Here is a 19308-nt window from a genome sequence, read left to right as displayed (position 1 = left end):
ATTGAATACAAAAGGCACAATGCCGACTTAAGTACAAGGAGAGTGAATCTTCCAATAGTTTGTGATTGGTGCGGCTCCTGGGAGACCAGTATTAGATTCCGATGCACCAGTGCTGGTTTACTGCATCCCTTGGACTTTCACACTGACCATGAAACACAGAACTCGCATCGGAATTGATTACAAAAGGCACAATGCCGACTTAAGTACAAGAAGAGTGAATCTTCTAAGAGTTTGTGGTTTGAGCGGCTCCTGGGAGACCAGTATTAGATTCCGATGCACCAGTGCAGGTTTACTGTATCCCTTGGACCTTCACATTGACCATGAAACACAGAAATCGCATCGGAATTGAATACAAAAGGCACAATGCCGACTTAAGTACAAGAAGAGTGAATCTTCCAAAAGTTTGTGGTTTGAGCGGCTCCTGGGAGACCAGTATTAGATTCCGATGCATCAGTGCAGATTTACTGCATCCCTTGGACTTTCAAATTCACCATGAAACATAGAAATCGCATCGGAATTGAATACAAAAGGCACAATGCCGACTTAAGTACAAGAAGAGTGAATCTTCTAAGAGCTTGTGGTGTGAGCGGATCCTGGGAGACCAGTATTAGATTCCGATGCACCAGGGCAGGTTTACTTTATCCCTTGGACCTTCACATTGACCATGAAACACAGAAATCGCATCGAAATTGAATACAAAAGGCACAATGCCGACTTAAGTACAAGAAGAATGAATCTTCTAAGAATTTGTGGTTTGAGCGGCTCCTGGGAAACCAGTATTAGATTCCGATGCACCAGTGCAGGTTTACTGTATCCCTTGGACCTTCACAGTGACCATGAAACACGAAATCGCATCGGAATTGAACACAAAAGGTACAATGCCTACTTAAGTACAAGAAGAGTGAATCTTCTAAGAGTTTGTGGTTTGAGCGGCTCCTGGGTGACCAGTATTAGTTTCCGAAGCACCAGTGCAGGTTTACTGTATCCCTTGGAACACCACAGTAACCAGGAAACACAGAAATCGCATCGGAATAGAATACAAAAGGCACAATGCCGACTTAAGTTCAAGAAGAGTGAATCTTCTAAGAGTTTGTGGTTTGAGCGGCTCCAGGGTGACCAGTATTAGATTCCGATGCACCTGTGCAGGTTTACTGTATCCCTTGGACCTTCACATTGACCATGAAACACATAAATAACATTGGAATTGAATACAAAAGGCACAATGCCGACTTAAGTACAAGAAGAGTGAATCTTCTAAGAGTTTGTGGTTTGAGCGGCTCCTGGATGACAAGTATTAGATTCCGATGCACCAGTGCAGGTTTACTGTATCCCTTGGACCTTCACATTGACCATGAAACACAGAAATCGCATCGGAATTGAACAGAAAAGGCACAATGCCTACTTAAGTACAAGAAGAGTGAATCTTCTAAGAGTTTGTGGTTTGAGCGGCTCCTGGGTGACCAGTATTAGATTCCGATGCACCAGTGCAGGTTTACTGTATCCCTTGGACCTTCACATTGACCATGAAACACAGAAATTGCATCGGAATTGAATACAAAAGGCACAATGCCGACTTAAGTACAAGAAGAGTGAATCTTCTAAGAGTTTGTGGTTTGAGCGGCTCCTGGGTGACCTGTATTAGATTCCGTTGCACCAGTGCAGGCTTACTGTATCTCTTGGACCTTCACATTGATCATGAAACACAGAAATCGCATCGGAATTGAATACAAAAGGCACAATGCCGACTTAAGTACAAGAAGAGTGAATCTTCTAAGAGTTTGTGGTTTGAGCGGCTCCTGGGAGACCAGTATTAGATTCCGATGCACCAGTGCAGGTTTACTGTATCCCTTGGACCTTCACAGTAACCATGAAACACAGAAATCGCATCGGAATTGATTACGAAAGGCACAATGCCGACTTAAGTACAAGAAGAGTGAATCTTCTAAGATTTTGTGGTGTGAGCGGCTCCTGGGAGACCAGTATTAGATTCCGATGCACCAGTGCAGGTTTACTGTATCTTTTGGACCTTCACATTGACCATGAAACACAGAAATCGCATCGGAATTGAATACAAAAGGCACAATGCCGACTTTAGTACAAGAAGAGTAAATCTTCCAAAAGTTTGTGGTTTGAGCGGCTCCTGGGAGACCAGTATTAGATTCCGATGCACCTATGCAGGTTTACTGTATCCCTTGGACCTTCACATTGACCATGAAACACATAAATCACATCGGAATTGAATACAAAAGGCACAATGCCGACTTAAGTACAAGAAGAGTGAATCTTCTAAGGGTTTGTGGTTTTTAGCGGTTCCTGGGTGACAAGTATTAGATTCCGATGCACCAGTGCAGGTTTACTGTATCCCTTGGACCTTCACATTGACCATGAAACACAGAAATCGCATCGGAATTGAACACAAAAGGCACAATACCTACTTAAGTACAAGAAGAGTGAATCTTCGAAGAGTTTGTGGTTTGAGCGGCTCCTGGGTGACCAGTATTAGATTCCGAAGCACCTGTGCAGGTTTACTGTATCCCTTGGACCTTCACATTGACCATGAAACATAGAAATTGCATCGGAATTGAATACAAAAGGCACAATGCCGACTTAAGTACAAGAAGAGAGAATCTTTTAAGAGTTTGTGGTTTGAGCGGCTCCTGGGAGACCAGTATTAGATTCCGATGCACCAGTGCAGGTTTACTGTATCCCTTGGATCTTCACATTGACCATGAAACACAGAAATCGCATCGGCATTGAATACAAAAGGCACAATGCCGACTTAAGTACAAGAAGAGTGAATCTTTTAAGAGTTTGTGGTGTGAGCGGCTCCTGGGTTACCAGTATTAGATTCCGATGCACCAGTGCAGGTTTACTGTATCCCTTGGACCTTCACATTGACCATGAAACACAGAAATCGCATCGGAATTGAATACAAAAGGCACAATGCCGACTTAACTACAAGAAGAGTGAATCTTCTAAGAGTTTGTGGTTTGAGCGGCTCCTGGGTGACCAGTATTAGATTCCGATGCACCAGTGCAGGTTTACTGTATCTCTTGGACCTTCACATTGACCATGAAACACAGAAATCGCATCGGAATTGAATACAAAAAGCTCAATGCCGACATAAGTACAAGAAGAGTGAATCTTCCAAAAGTTTGTGGTTTGAGCGGCTCCTGGGAGACCAGTATTAGATTCCGATGCACCAGTCCAGGTTTACTGTATCCCTTGCACCTTCACATTGACCATCAAACACAGAAATCGCTTCGGAATTGAATACAAAACGGCACAATGTCGAATTAAGAACAAGAAGAGTGAATCTTCTAAGAGTTTGTAGTTTGAGCGGCTCCTGGGAAACCAGTATTAGATTCCGATGCACCAGTGCAGGTTTACTGTATCCCTTGGACCTTCACATTGACCATGAAACACAGAAATCGCATCGGAATTGAATACAAAAGGCCCAATGCCGACTTAAGTACAAGAAGAGTGAATCTTCTAAGAGTTTGTGGTTTTAGCGGCTCCTGGGTGACCAGTATTAGATTCCGATGCACCAGTGCATGTTTCCCTTGGACCTCCACATTGGCCATGAAACACAGATATCGCATCGGAATTGAAAACAAAAGGCACAATGCCGACTTAAGTACAAGAAGAGTGAATCTTCTAAGAGTTTGTGGTTTGAGCGGCTCCTGGGAGACCAGTATTAGATTCAGATGCACCAGTGCAGGTTTACTGTATCCCTTGGACTTTCACATTGACGATGAAACACAGAAATCGCATCGGAATTGAATACAAAAGGCACAATGCCGACTTAAGTACAAGAAGAGTGAATCTTCTAAGAGTTTGTGGTATGAGCGGCTCCTGGGTGACCAGTATTAGATTCCGATGCACCAGTGCAGGTTTACTGTACGCTTGGACCATCACATTGACCATGAAACACAGAAATCGCATCGGAATTGAATACAAATGGCACAATGCCGACTTAAGTACAAGAAGAGTCAATCTTCTAAGAGTTTGTGGTTTGAGCGGCTCCTGGGTGACCAGTATTAGATTCCGATGCACCAGTGCAGGTTTACTGTATCCCTTGGCCCTTCACATTGACCATGAAACATAGAAATCGCATTGGAATTGAATATAAAAAGCCCAATGCCGACTTAAATACAAGAAGAGTGAATCTTCTAAGAGTTTGTGGTTTGAGCGTCTCCTGGGAGACAAGTATTAGTTTCCGATGCACCAGGGCAGGTTTACTGTATCCCTTGGACCTTCACATTGACCATGAAACACAGAAATCGCATCGGAATTGAATACAAAAGGCACAATGCCGACTTAAGTACAAGAAGAGTGAATCTTCTAAGAGTTTGTGGTTTGAGAGGCTCCTGGGTGACCAGTATTTGATTCCGATGCACCAGTGCAGGTTTACTGTATCCCTTGGACCTTCACAGTAACCATGAAACACAGAAATCGCATCGGAATTGAATACAAAAGGCACAATGCCGACTTAAGTACAAGAAGAGTGAATCTTCTAAGAGTTTGTGGTTTGAGCGGCTCCTGGGAAACCAGTATTAGATTCCGATGCACCAGTGCAGGTTTACTGTATCCCTTGGACCTTCACAGTGACCATGAAACACAGAAATCGCATCGGAATTGAATACGAAAGGCACAATGCCGACTTAAGTACAAGAAGAGTGAATCTTCTAAGAGTTTGTGGTTTGAGCGGCTCCTGGGAGACCAGTATTAGATTCCGATGCACCAGTGCAGGTTTACTTTATCCCTTGGACTTTCACATTGACCATGAAACACAGAATTACATCGGAATTGAATACATAAGGCACAATGCCGACTTAAGTACAAGAAGAGTGAATCTTCTAAGAGTTTGTGGCATGAGCGGCTCCTGGGTGACCAGTATTACATTCCGATGCACCAGTGCAGGTTTACTGTATCCCTTGGACCTTCACATTGACCATGAAACACAGGAATCGTATTGGAATTGAATACAAAAGGCCCAATGCCGACTTAAGTACAAGAAGAGTGAATCTTCTAAGAGTTTGTGGTTTTAGCGGCTCCTGGGTGACCAGTATTAGATTCCGATGCACCAGTGCAGGTTTACTGTATCCCTTGGCCCTTCACATTGACCATGAAACATAGAAATCGCATTGGAATTGAATATAAAAAGCCCAATGCCGACTTAAATACAAGAAGAGTGAATCTTCTAAGAGTTTGTGGTTTGAGCGTCTCCTGGGAGACAAGTATTAGTTTCCGATGCACCAGGGCAGGTTTACTGTATCCCTTGGACCTTCACATTGACCATGAAACACAGAAATCGCATCGGAATTGAATACAAAAGGCACAATGCCGACTTAAGTACAAGAAGAGTGAATCTTCTAAGAGTTTGTGGTTTGAGAGGCTCCTGGGTGACCAGTATTTGATTCCGATGCACCAGTGCAGGTTTACTGTATCCCTTGGACCTTCACAGTAACCATGAAACACAGAAATCGCATCGGAATTGAATACAAAAGGCACAATGCCGACTTAAGTACAAGAAGAGTGAATCTTCTAAGAGTTTGTGGTTTGAGCGGCTCCTGGGAAACCAGTATTAGATTCCGATGCACCAGTGCAGGTTTACTGTATCCCTTGGACCTTCACAGTGACCATGAAACACAGAAATCGCATCGGAATTGAATACGAAAGGCACAATGCCGACTTAAGTACAAGAAGAGTGAATCTTCTAAGAGTTTGTGGTTTGAGCGGCTCCTGGGAGACCAGTATTAGATTCCGATGCACCAGTGCAGGTTTACTTTATCCCTTGGACTTTCACATTGACCATGAAACACAGAATTACATCGGAATTGAATACATAAGGCACAATGCCGACTTAAGTACAAGAAGAGTGAATCTTCTAAGAGTTTGTGGCATGAGCGGCTCCTGGGTGACCAGTATTACATTCCGATGCACCAGTGCAGGTTTACTGTATCCCTTGGACCTTCACATTGACCATGAAACACAGGAATCGTATTGGAATTGAATACAAAAGGCCCAATGCCGACTTAAGTACAAGAAGAGTGAATCTTCTAAGAGTTTGTGGTTTTAGCGGCTCCTGGGTGACCAGTATTAGATTCCGATGCACCTGTGCAGGTTTCCCTTGGACCTCCACATTCACCATGAAACACAGAAATCGCATCGGAATAGAATACAAAAGGCACAGTGCCGACTTAAGTACAAGAACAGTGAATCTTCTAAGAGTTTGTGGTTTGAGCGGCTCCTGGGAGACCAGTATTAGATTCAGATGCACCAGTGCAGGTTTACTGTATCCCTTGGACTTTCACATTGACGATGAAACACAGAAATCGCATCGGAATTGAATACAAAAGGCACAATGCCGACTTAAGTACAAGAAGAGTGAATCTTCTAAGAGTTTGTGGTTTGAGCGGCTCCTGGGTGACCAGTATTAGATTCCGATGCACCAGTGCAGGTTTACTGTACGCTTGGACCTTCACATTGACCATGAAACACTGAAATCGCATCGGAATTGAATACAAAAGGCACAATGCCGACTTAAGTACAAGAAGAGTGAATCTTCTAAGAGTTTGTAGTTTGAGCGGCTCCTGGGTGACCAGTATTAGATTCCGATGCACCAGTGCAGGTTTACTGTATCCCTTGGCCCTTCACATAGACCATGAAACATAGAAATCGCATTGGAATTGAATACAAAAAGCCCAATGCCGACTTAAATACAAGAAGAGTGAATCTTCTAAGAGTTTGTGGTTTGAGCGTCTCCTGGGAGACAAGTATTAGATTCCGATGCACCAGGGCAGGTTTACTGTATCGCTTGGACCTTCACATTTACCATGAAACACAGAAATCGCATCGGAATTGAATACAAAAGGCACAATGCCGACTTAAGTACAAGAAGAGTGAATCTTCTAAGAGTTTGTGGTTTGAGAGGCTCCTGGGTGACCAGTATTAGATTCCGATGCACCAGTGCAGGTTTACTGTATCCCTTGGACCTTCACAATGACCATGAAACACAGAAATCGCATCGGAATTGAATACAAAAGGCACAATGCCGACTTAAGTTCAAGAAGAGGGATTCTTCTAAGAGTTTGTGGTTTGAGCGGCTCCTGGGAAACCAGTATTAGATTCCGATGCACCAGTGCAGGTTTACTGTATCCCTTGGACCTTCACATTGACCATGAAACACAGAAATCGCATCTGAATTGAATACAAAAAGGCACAATGCCGGTTTAAGTACAAGAAGAGTGAGTCTTCTAAGAGTTTGTGGTTTGAGCGGCTCCTGGGAAACCAGTATTAGATTACCATTCACCAGTGCAGGTTTACTGTATCCCTTGGACCTTCACATTGACCATGAAACACAGAAATCGCATCGGAATTGAATACAAAAGGCACAATGCCGACTTAAGTACAAGAAGAGTGAATCTTCTAAGAGTTTGTGGTTTGAGCGGCTCCTGGGAAACCAGTATTAGATTCCGATTCACCAGTGCAGGTTTACTGTATCCCTTGGACTTTCACATTGACCATGAAACACAGAAATCGCATCGGCATTGAATACATAAGGCACAATGCCGACTTAAGTACAAGAAGAGTGAATCTTCTAAGAGTTTGTGGCTTGAGCGGCTCCTGGGAGACCAGTATTAGATTCCGATGCACCAGTGCAGGTTTACTGTATCCCTTGGACCTTCACAGTAACCATGAAACACAGAAATCGCATCGGAATTGAATACAAAAGGCACAATGCAAACTTAAGTACAAGAAGAGTGAATCTTCTAAGATTTTGTGGTGTGAGCGGCTCCTCGGTAACCAGTATTAGATTCCGATGCACCAGTGCAGGTTTACTGTATCCCTTGGACCTTCACATTGACCATGAAACACAGAAATCGCATCGGAATTGAATACAAAAAGCACAATGCCGACTTAAGTACAAGAAGAGTGAATCTTCCAAAAGTTTGTGGTTTGAGCGGCTCCTGGGAGACCAGATTTAGATTCCGATGCACCAGTGCAGGTTTACTGCATCCCTTGGACTTTCAAATTAACCATGAAACACAGAAATCGCATCGGAATTGAATACAAAAGGAACAATGCCGACTTAAGTACAAGAAGAGTGAATCTTCTAAGAGCTGGTGGTGTGAGCGGATCCTGGGAGACCAGTACTAGATTCCGATGCACTAGGGCAGGTTTACTTTATCCCTTGGACCTTCACATTGACCATGAAACACAGAAATCGCATCGAAATTGAACACAAAAGGTACTATGCCTACTTAAGTACAAGAAGAGTGAATCTTCTAAGAGTTTGTGGTTTGAGCGGCTCCTGGGTGACCAGTATTAGTTTCCGAAGCACCAGTGCAGGTTTACTGTATCCCTTGGACCTCCACAGTGACCATGAAACACAGAAATCGCATCGGAATTGAATACGAAAGGCACAATGCCGACTTAAGTACAAGAAGAGTGAAACTTCTAAGAGTTTGTGGTTTGAGCGGCTCCTGGGAGACCAGTATTAGATTCCGATGCACCAGTGCAGGTTTACTGTATCCCTTGGACCTTCACAGTGACCATGAAACACAGAAATCGCATCGGAATTGAATACGAAAGGCACAATGCCGACTTAAGTACAAGAAGAGTGAAACTTCTAAGAGTTTGTGGTTTGAGCGGCTCCTGGGAGACCAGTATTAGATTCCGATGCACCAGTGCAGGTTTACTTTATCCCTTGGACTTTCACATTGACCATAAAACACAGAAATCGCATCGGAATTGAATACATAAGGCACAATGCCGACTTAAGTACAAGAAGAGTGAATCTTCGAAGAGTTTGTGGCTTGAGCGGCTCCTGGGTGACCAGTATTAGATTCCGATGCACCAGTGCAGGTTTACTGTATCCCTTGGACCTTCACAGTAACCATGAAACACAGAAATCGCATCGGAATTGAATACAAAAGGCACAATGCCGACTTAAGTACAAGAAGAGTGAATCTTCTAAGATTTTGTGGTGTGAGCGGCTCCTCGGTAACCAGTATTAGATTCCGATGCACCAGTGCAGGTTTACTGTATCCCTTGGACCTTCACATTGACCATGAAACACAGAAATCGCATCGGAATTGAATACAAAAAGCACAATGCCGACTTAAGTACAAGAAGAATGAATCTTCCAAAAGTTTGTGGTTTGATCGGCTCCTGGGAGACCAGTATTAGATTCCGATGCACCAGTGCAGGTTTACTGCATCCCTTGGACTTTCAAATTGACCATGAAACACAGAAATCGCTTCGGAATTGAATACAAAAGGCACAATGCCGACTTAAGTACAAGAAGAGTGAATCTTCTAAGAGCTTGTGGTGTGAGCGGATCCTGGAAGACCAGTACTAGATTCCGATGCACCAGGGCAGGTTTACTTTATCCCTTGGACCTTCACATTGACCATGAAACACAGAAATCGCATCGAAATTGAATACAAAAGGCACAATGCTGACTTAAGTACAAGAAGAGTGAATCTTCTAATAATTTGTGGTTTGAGCGGCTCCTGGGAAACCAGTATTAGATTCCGATGCACCAGTGCAGGTTTACTGTATCCCTTGGACCTTCACAGTGACCATGAAACACGAAATCGCATCGGAATTGAACACAAAAGGTACAATGCCTAGTTAAGTACAAGAAGAGTGAATCTTCTAAGAGTTTGTGGTTTGAGCGGCTCCTGGGTGACCAGTATTAGTTTCCGAAGCACCAGTGCAGGTTTACTGTATCCCTTGGACCTCCACAGTAACCATGAAACACAGAAATCGCATCGGAATTGATTGCGAAAGGCACAATGTCGACTTAAGTACAAGAAGAGTGAATCTTCTAAGAGTTTGTGGTTTGAGCGGCTCCTGGGTGACCAGTATTAGATTCCGATGCACCAGTGCAGGTTTACTGTATCTCTTGGACCTTCACATTGACCATGAAACACAGAAATCGCGTCGGAAATGAATAAAAAAGCACAATGCCAACTTAAGTACAAGAAGAGTGAATCTTCTAAGAGTTTGTTGTTTGAGCGGCTCCTGGGAGACCAGTATTAGATTCCGATGCACCAGTGTGGGTTTACTGTATTCCTTGGACCTTCACAGTAACCATGAAACACAGAAATCGCATCGGAATTCAAAAGGCACAATGCCGACTTAAGTACAAGAAGAGTAAATCTTCGAAGAGTTTGTGGTTTGAGCGGCTCCTGGGTGACCAGTATCAGATTCCGATACATCAGAGCTGGTTTACTGTATCCCTTGGACCTTCACATTGACCATGTAACACAGAAATCGCATCGGAATAGAATACAAAAGGCACAATGCCGACTTAGGTTCAAAAAGAGTGAATCTTCTAAGAGTTTGTGGTTTGAGCGGCTATAGGGTGACCAGTATTAGATTCCGATGCACCTGTGCAGGTTTACTGTATCCCTTGGACCTTCACATTGACCATGAAACACAGAAATCACATCGGAATTGAATACAAAAGGCACAATGCCGACTTAAGTACAAGAAGAGGGAATCTTCTAAGGGTTTGGGGTTTGAGCGCCTCCTGGGTGACAAGTATTAGATTCCGATGCACCAGTGCAGGTTTACTGTATCCCTTGGACCTTCACATTGACCATGAAACACAGAAATCGCATCGGAACTGAACACAAAAGGCACAATGCCTACATAAGTACGAGAAGAGTGAATCTTCTAAGAGTTTGTGGTTTGAGCGGCTCCTGGGTGACCAGTATTAGATTCCGTTGCACCAGTGCAGGTTTACTGTATCCCTTGGACCTTCACATTGACCATGAAACACAGAAATCGCATCGCAATTGAATACAAAAGGCACAATGCCGACTTAAGTACAAGAAGAGTGAATCTTCTAAGAGTTTGTAGTTTGAGCGGCTCCTGGGTGACCAGTATTATATTCCGATCCACCAGTGCAGATTTACTGTATCCCTTGGACCTTCACATTGACCATGAAACACAGAAATCGCATCGGAATTGAATACAAAAGGCACAATGCCGACTTACGTACAAGAAGAGTGAATCTTCTAAGACTTTGTGGTGTGAGCGGCTCCTGGATGACTAGTATTAGATTCCGATGCACCAGTGCAGGTTTACTGTATCCCTTGGACCTTCACATTGACCATGAAACACAGAAATCGCATGGGAATTGAATACAAAAGGCACAATGCCGACTTAACTACTAGAAGAGTGAATCTTCCAATAGTTTGTGGTTTGAGCGGCTCCTGGGAGACCAGTATTAGATTCCGATGCACCAGTGCTGGTTTACTGCATCCCTTGGACTTTCACACCGACCATGAAACACAGAAATCGGATAGGAATTGATTACAAAAGGCACAATTCCGACTTAAGTACAAGAAGAGTGAATCTTCGAAGAGTTTGTGGTTTGAGCGGCTCCTGGGTGACCGGTATTATATTCCGATGCACCAGTCCAGGTTTACTGTTTCCCTTGGACCTTCACATTGACCATGAAACACAGAAATCGCATCGGAATTGAATACAAAAGGCACAATGCCGACTTAAGTACAAGGAGAGTGAATCTTCCAATAGTTTGTGATTGGTGCGGCTCCTGGGAGACCAGTATTAGATTCCGATGCACCAGTGCTGGTTTACTGCATTCCTTGGACTTTCACACTGACCATGAAACACAGAACTCGCATCGGAATTGATTACAAAAGGCACAATGCCGACTTAAGTACAAGAAGAGTGAATCTTCTAAGAGTTTGTGGTTTGAGCGGCTCCTGGGAGACCAGTATTAGATTCCGATGCACCAGTGCAGGTTTACTGTATCCCTTGGACCTTCACATTGACCATGAAACACAGAAATCGCATCGGAATTGAATACAAAAGGCACAATGCCGACTTAAGTACAAGAAGAGTGAATCTTCCAAAAGTTTGTGGTTTGAGCGGCTCCTGGGAGACCAGTATTAGATTCCGATGCACCAGTGCAGGTTTACTGCATCCCTTGGACTTTCAAATTCACCATGAAACACAGAAATCGCATCGGAATTGAATACAAAAGGCACAATGTCGACTTAAGTACAAGAAGAGTGAATCTTCTAAGAGCTTGTGGTGTGAGCGGATCCTGGGAGACCAGTATTAGATTCCGATGCACCAGCGCAGGTTTACTTTATCCCTTGGACCTTCACATTCACCATGAAACACAGAAATCGCATCGAAATAGAATACAAAAGGCACAATGCCGACTTAAGTACAAGAAGAATGAATCTCCTAAGAATTTGTGGTTTGAGCGGCTCCTGGGAAACCAGTATTAGATTCCGATGCACCAGTGCAGGTTTACTGTATCCCTTGGACCTTCACAGTGACCATGAAACACGAAATCGCATCGTAATTGAACACAAAATGTACAATGCCTCCTTAAGTACAAGAAGAGTGAATCTTCTAAGAGTTTGTGGTTTGAGCGGCTCCTGGGTGACCAGTATTAGTTTCCGAAGCACCAGTGCAGGTTTACTGTATCCCTTGGAACTCCACAGTAACCAGGAAACACAGATATCGCATCGGAATTGATTACGAAATGCACAATGCCGACTTAAGTACAAGAAGAGTGAATCTTCTAAGAGTTTGTGGTTTGAGCGGCTCCTGGGTGACCAGTATTAGATTCCGATGCACCAGTGCAGGTTTACTGTATCTCTTGGACCTTCACATTGACCATGAAACACAGAAATCGCATCGGAATAGAATACAAAAGGCACAATGCCGACTTAAGTTCAAGAAGAGTGAATCTTCTAAGAGTTTGTGGTTTGAGCGGCTCCAGGGTGACCAGTATTAGATTCCGATGCACCTGTGCAGGTTTACTGTATCCCTTAGACCTTCACATTGACCATGAAACACATAAATCACATCGGAATTGAATACAAAAGGCACAATGCCGACTTAAGTACAAGAAGAGTGAATCTTCTAAGAGTTTGTGGTTTGAGCGGCTCCTGGGTGACAAGTATTAGATTCCGATGCACCAGTGCAGGTTTACTGTATCCCTTGGACCTTCACAGTAACCATGAAACACAGAAATCGCATCGCAATTGAATACAAAAGGCACAATGCCGACTTAAGTACAAGAAGAGTGAATCTTCTAAGAGTTTGTGGTTTGAGCGGCTCCTGGGTGACCAGTATTAGATTCCGATGCACCAGTGCAGGTTAACTGTATCCCTTGGACCTTCACAGTAACCATGAAACACAGAAATCGCATCGTAATTGAATACAAAAGGCACAATGCCGACATAAGTACAAGAAGAGAGAATCTTTTAAGAGTTTGTGGTGTGAGCGGTTCCTGGGTAACCAGTATTAGATTCCCATGCACCAGTGCAGGTTTACTGTATCCCTTGGACCTTCACATTGACCATGAAACACAGAAATCGCATGGGAATTGAATACAAAAGGCACAATGCCGACTTAACTACAAGAAGAGTGAATCTTCCAATAGTTTGTGGTTTGAGCGGCTCCTGGGAGACCAGTATTAGATTCCGATGCACCAGTGCTGGTTTACTGCATCCCTTGGACTTTCACACCGACCATGAAACACAGAAATCGCATCGGAATTGATTACAAAAGGCACAATGCCGACTTAAGTACAAGAAGAGTGAATCTTCGAAGAGTTTGTGGTTTGAGCGGCTCCTGGGTGACCAGTATTATATTCCGATGCACCAGTCCAGGTTTACTGTTTCCCTTGGACCTTCACATTGACCATGAAACACAGAAATCGCATCGGAATTGAATACAAAAGGCACAATGCCGACTTAAGTACAAGGAGAGTGAATCTTCCAATAGTTTGTGATTGGTGCGGCTCCTGGGAGACCAGTATTAGATTCCGATGCACCAGTGCTGGTTTACTGCATCCCTTGGACTTTCACACTGACCATGAAACACAGAACTCGCATCGGAATTGATTACAAAAGGCACAATGCCGACTTAAGTACAAGAAGAGTGAATCTTCTAAGAGTTTGTGGTTTGAGCGGCTCCTGGGAGACCAGTATTAGATTCCGATGCACCAGTGCAGGTTTACTGTATCCCTTGGACCTTCACATTGACCATGAAACACAGAAATCGCATCGGAATTGAATACAAAAGGCACAATGCCGACTTAAGTACAAGAAGAGTGAATCTTCCAAAAGTTTGTGGTTTGAGCGGCTCCTGGGAGACCAGTATTAGATTCCGATGCATCAGTGCAGATTTACTGCATCCCTTGGACTTTCAAATTCACCATGAAACATAGAAATCGCATCGGAATTGAATACAAAAGGCACAATGCCGACTTAAGTACAAGAAGAGTGAATCTTCTAAGAGCTTGTGGTGTGAGCGGATCCTGGGAGACCAGTATTAGATTCCGATGCACCAGGGCAGGTTTACTTTATCCCTTGGACCTTCACATTGACCATGAAACACAGAAATCGCATCGAAATTGAATACAAAAGGCACAATGCCGACTTAAGTACAAGAAGAATGAATCTTCTAAGAATTTGTGGTTTGAGCGGCTCCTGGGAAACCAGTATTAGATTCCGATGCACCAGTGCAGGTTTACTGTATCCCTTGGACCTTCACAGTGACCATGAAACACGAAATCGCATCGGAATTGAACACAAAAGGTACAATGCCTACTTAAGTACAAGAAGAGTGAATCTTCTAAGAGTTTGTGGTTTGAGCGGCTCCTGGGTGACCAGTATTAGTTTCCGAAGCACCAGTGCAGGTTTACTGTATCCCTTGGAACACCACAGTAACCAGGAAACACAGAAATCGCATCGGAATAGAATACAAAAGGCACAATGCCGACTTAAGTTCAAGAAGAGTGAATCTTCTAAGAGTTTGTGGTTTGAGCGGCTCCAGGGTGACCAGTATTAGATTCCGATGCACCTGTGCAGGTTTACTGTATCCCTTGGACCTTCACATTGACCATGAAACACATAAATAACATTGGAATTGAATACAAAAGGCACAATGCCGACTTAAGTACAAGAAGAGTGAATCTTCTAAGAGTTTGTGGTTTGAGCGGCTCCTGGATGACAAGTATTAGATTCCGATGCACCAGTGCAGGTTTACTGTATCCCTTGGACCTTCACATTGACCATGAAACACAGAAATCGCATCGGAATTGAACAGAAAAGGCACAATGCCTACTTAAGTACAAGAAGAGTGAATCTTCTAAGAGTTTGTGGTTTGAGCGGCTCCTGGGTGACCAGTATTAGATTCCGATGCACCAGTGCAGGTTTACTGTATCCCTTGGACCTTCACATTGACCATGAAACACAGAAATTGCATCGGAATTGAATACAAAAGGCACAATGCCGACTTAAGTACAAGAAGAGTGAATCTTCTAAGAGTTTGTGGTTTGAGCGGCTCCTGGGTGACCTGTATTAGATTCCGTTGCACCAGTGCAGGCTTACTGTATCTCTTGGACCTTCACATTGATCATGAAACACAGAAATCGCATCGGAATTGAATACAAAAGGCACAATGCCGACTTAAGTACAAGAAGAGTGAATCTTCTAAGAGTTTGTGGTTTGAGCGGCTCCTGGGAGACCAGTATTAGATTCCGATGCACCAGTGCAGGTTTACTGTATCCCTTGGACCTTCACAGTAACCATGAAACACAGAAATCGCATCGGAATTGATTACGAAAGGCACAATGCCGACTTAAGTACAAGAAGAGTGAATCTTCTAAGATTTTGTGGTGTGAGCGGCTCCTGGGAGACCAGTATTAGATTCCGATGCACCAGTGCAGGTTTACTGTATCTTTTGGACCTTCACATTGACCATGAAACACAGAAATCGCATCGGAATTGAATACAAAAGGCACAATGCCGACTTTAGTACAAGAAGAGTAAATCTTCCAAAAGTTTGTGGTTTGAGCGGCTCCTGGGAGACCAGTATTAGATTCCGATGCACCTATGCAGGTTTACTGTATCCCTTGGACCTTCACATTGACCATGAAACACATAAATCACATCGGAATTGAATACAAAAGGCACAATGCCGACTTAAGTACAAGAAGAGTGAATCTTCTAAGGGTTTGTGGTTTTTAGCGGTTCCTGGGTGACAAGTATTAGATTCCGATGCACCAGTGCAGGTTTACTGTATCCCTTGGACCTTCACATTGACCATGAAACACAGAAATCGCATCGGAATTGAACACAAAAGGCACAATACCTACTTAAGTACAAGAAGAGTGAATCTTCGAAGAGTTTGTGGTTTGAGCGGCTCCTGGGTGACCAGTATTAGATTCCGAAGCACCTGTGCAGGTTTACTGTATCCCTTGGACCTTCACATTGACCATGAAACATAGAAATTGCATCGGAATTGAATACAAAAGGCACAATGCCGACTTAAGTACAAGAAGAGAGAATCTTTTAAGAGTTTGTGGTTTGAGCGGCTCCTGGGAGACCAGTATTAGATTCCGATGCACCAGTGCAGGTTTACTGTATCCCTTGGATCTTCACATTGACCATGAAACACAGAAATCGCATCGGCATTGAATACAAAAGGCACAATGCCGACTTAAGTACAAGAAGAGTGAATCTTTTAAGAGTTTGTGGTGTGAGCGGCTCCTGGGTTACCAGTATTAGATTCCGATGCACCAGTGCAGGTTTACTGTATCCCTTGGACCTTCACATTGACCATGAAACACAGAAATCGCATCGGAATTGAATACAAAAGGCACAATGCCGACTTAACTACAAGAAGAGTGAATCTTCTAAGAGTTTGTGGTTTGAGCGGCTCCTGGGTGACCAGTATTAGATTCCGATGCACCAGTGCAGGTTTACTGTATCTCTTGGACCTTCACATTGACCATGAAACACAGAAATCGCATCGGAATTGAATACAAAAAGCTCAATGCCGACATAAGTACAAGAAGAGTGAATCTTCCAAAAGTTTGTGGTTTGAGCGGCTCCTGGGAGACCAGTATTAGATTCCGATGCACCAGTCCAGGTTTACTGTATCCCTTGCACCTTCACATTGACCATCAAACACAGAAATCGCTTCGGAATTGAATACAAAACGGCACAATGTCGAATTAAGAACAAGAAGAGTGAATCTTCTAAGAGTTTGTAGTTTGAGCGGCTCCTGGGAAACCAGTATTAGATTCCGATGCACCAGTGCAGGTTTACTGTATCCCTTGGACCTTCACATTGACCATGAAACACAGAAATCGCATCGGAATTGAATACAAAAGGCCCAATGCCGACTTAAGTACAAGAAGAGTGAATCTTCTAAGAGTTTGTGGTTTTAGCGGCTCCTGGGTGACCAGTATTAGATTCCGATGCACCAGTGCATGTTTCCCTTGGACCTCCACATTGGCCATGAAACACAGATATCGCATCGGAATTGAAAACAAAAGGCACAATGCCGACTTAAGTACAAGAAGAGTGAATCTTCTAAGAGTTTGTGGTTTGAGCGGCTCCTGGGAGACCAGTATTAGATTCAGATGCACCAGTGCAGGTTTACTGTATCCCTTGGACTTTCACATTGACGATGAAACACAGAAATCGCATCGGAATTGAATACAAAAGGCACAATGCCGACTTAAGTACAAGAAGAGTGAATCTTCTAAGAGTTTGTGGTATGAGCGGCTCCTGGGTGACCAGTATTAGATTCCGATGCACCAGTGCAGGTTTACTGTACGCTTGGACCATCACATTGACCATGAAACACAGAAATCGCATCGGAATTGAATACAAATGGCACAATGCCGACTTAAGTACAAGAAGAGTCAATCTTCTAAGAGTTTGTGGTTTGAGCGGCTCCTGGGTGACCAGTATTAGATTCCGATGCACCAGTGCAGGTTTACTGTATCCCTTGGCCCTTCACATTGACCATGAAACATAGAAATCGCATTGGAATTGAATATAAAAAGCCCAATGCCGACTTAAATACAAGAAGAGTGAATCTTCTAAGAGTTTGTGGTTTGAGCGTCTCCTGGGAGACAAGTATTAGTTTCCGATGCACCAGGGCAGGTTTACTGTATCCCTTGGACCTTCACATTGACCATGAAACACAGAAATCGCATCGGAATTGAATACAAAAGGCACAATGCCGACTTAAGTACAAGAAGAGTGAATCTTCTAAGAGTTTGTGGTTTGAGAGGCTCCTGGGTGACCAGTATTTGATTCCGATGCACCAGTGCAGGTTTACTGTATCCCTTGGACCTTCACAGTAACCATGAAACACAGAAATCGCATCGGAATTGAATACAAAAGGCACAATGCCGACTTAAGTACAAGAAGAGTGAATCTTCTAAGAGTTTGTGGTTTGAGCGGCTCCTGGGAAACCAGTATTAGATTCCGATGCACCAGTGCAGGTTTACTGTATCCCTTGGACCTTCACAGTGACCATGAAACACAGAAATCGCATCGGAATTGAATACGAAAGGCACAATGCCGACTTAAGTACAAGAAGAGTGAATCTTCTAAGAGTTTGTGGTTTGAGCGGCTCCTGGGAGACCAGTATTAGATTCCGATGCACCAGTGCAGGTTTACTTTATCCCTTGGACTTTCACATTGACCATGAAACACAGAATTACATCGGAATTGAATACATAAGGCACAATGCCGACTTAAGTACAAGAAGAGTGAATCTTCTAAGAGTTTGTGGCATGAGCGGCTCCTGGGTGACCAGTATTACATTCCGATGCACCAGTGCAGGTTTACTGTATCCCTTGGACCTTCACATTGACCATGAAACACAGGAATCGTATTGGAATTGAATACAAAAGGCCCAATGCCGACTTAAGTACAAGAAGAGTGAATCTTCTAAGAGTTTGTGGTTTTAGCGGCTCCTGGGTGACCAGTATTAGATTCCGATGCACCAGTGCAGGTTTACTGTATCCCTTGGCCCTTCACATTGACCATGAAACATAGAAATCGCATTGGAATTGAATATAAAAAGCCCAATGCCGACTTAAATACAAGAAGAGTGAATCTTCTAAGAGTTTGTGGTTTGAGCGTCTCCTGGGAGACAAGTATTAGTTTCCGATGCACCAGGGCAGGTTTACTGTATCCCTTGGACCTTCACATTGACCATGAAACACAGAAATCGCATCGGAATTGAATACAAAAGGCACAATGCCGACTTAAGTACAAGAAGAGTGAATCTTCTAAGAGTTTGTGGTTTGAGAGGCTCCTGGGTGACCAGTATTTGATTCCGATGCACCAGTGCAGGTTTACTGTATCCCTTGGACCTTCACAGTAACCATGAAACACAGAAATCGCATCGGAATTGAATACAAAAGGCACAATGCCGACTTAAGTACAAGAAGAGTGAATCTTCTAAGAGTTTGTGGTTTGAGCGGCT

Source organism: Schistocerca nitens, chromosome 3 (genome assembly GCF_023898315.1).
Source record: "Schistocerca nitens isolate TAMUIC-IGC-003100 chromosome 3, iqSchNite1.1, whole genome shotgun sequence".
Classification (NCBI taxonomy): Eukaryota; Metazoa; Arthropoda; class Insecta; order Orthoptera; family Acrididae; genus Schistocerca; species Schistocerca nitens.
The sequence above is the reverse complement of the archived record's forward strand: the minus strand, read 5'-3'. Positions refer to the sequence as shown.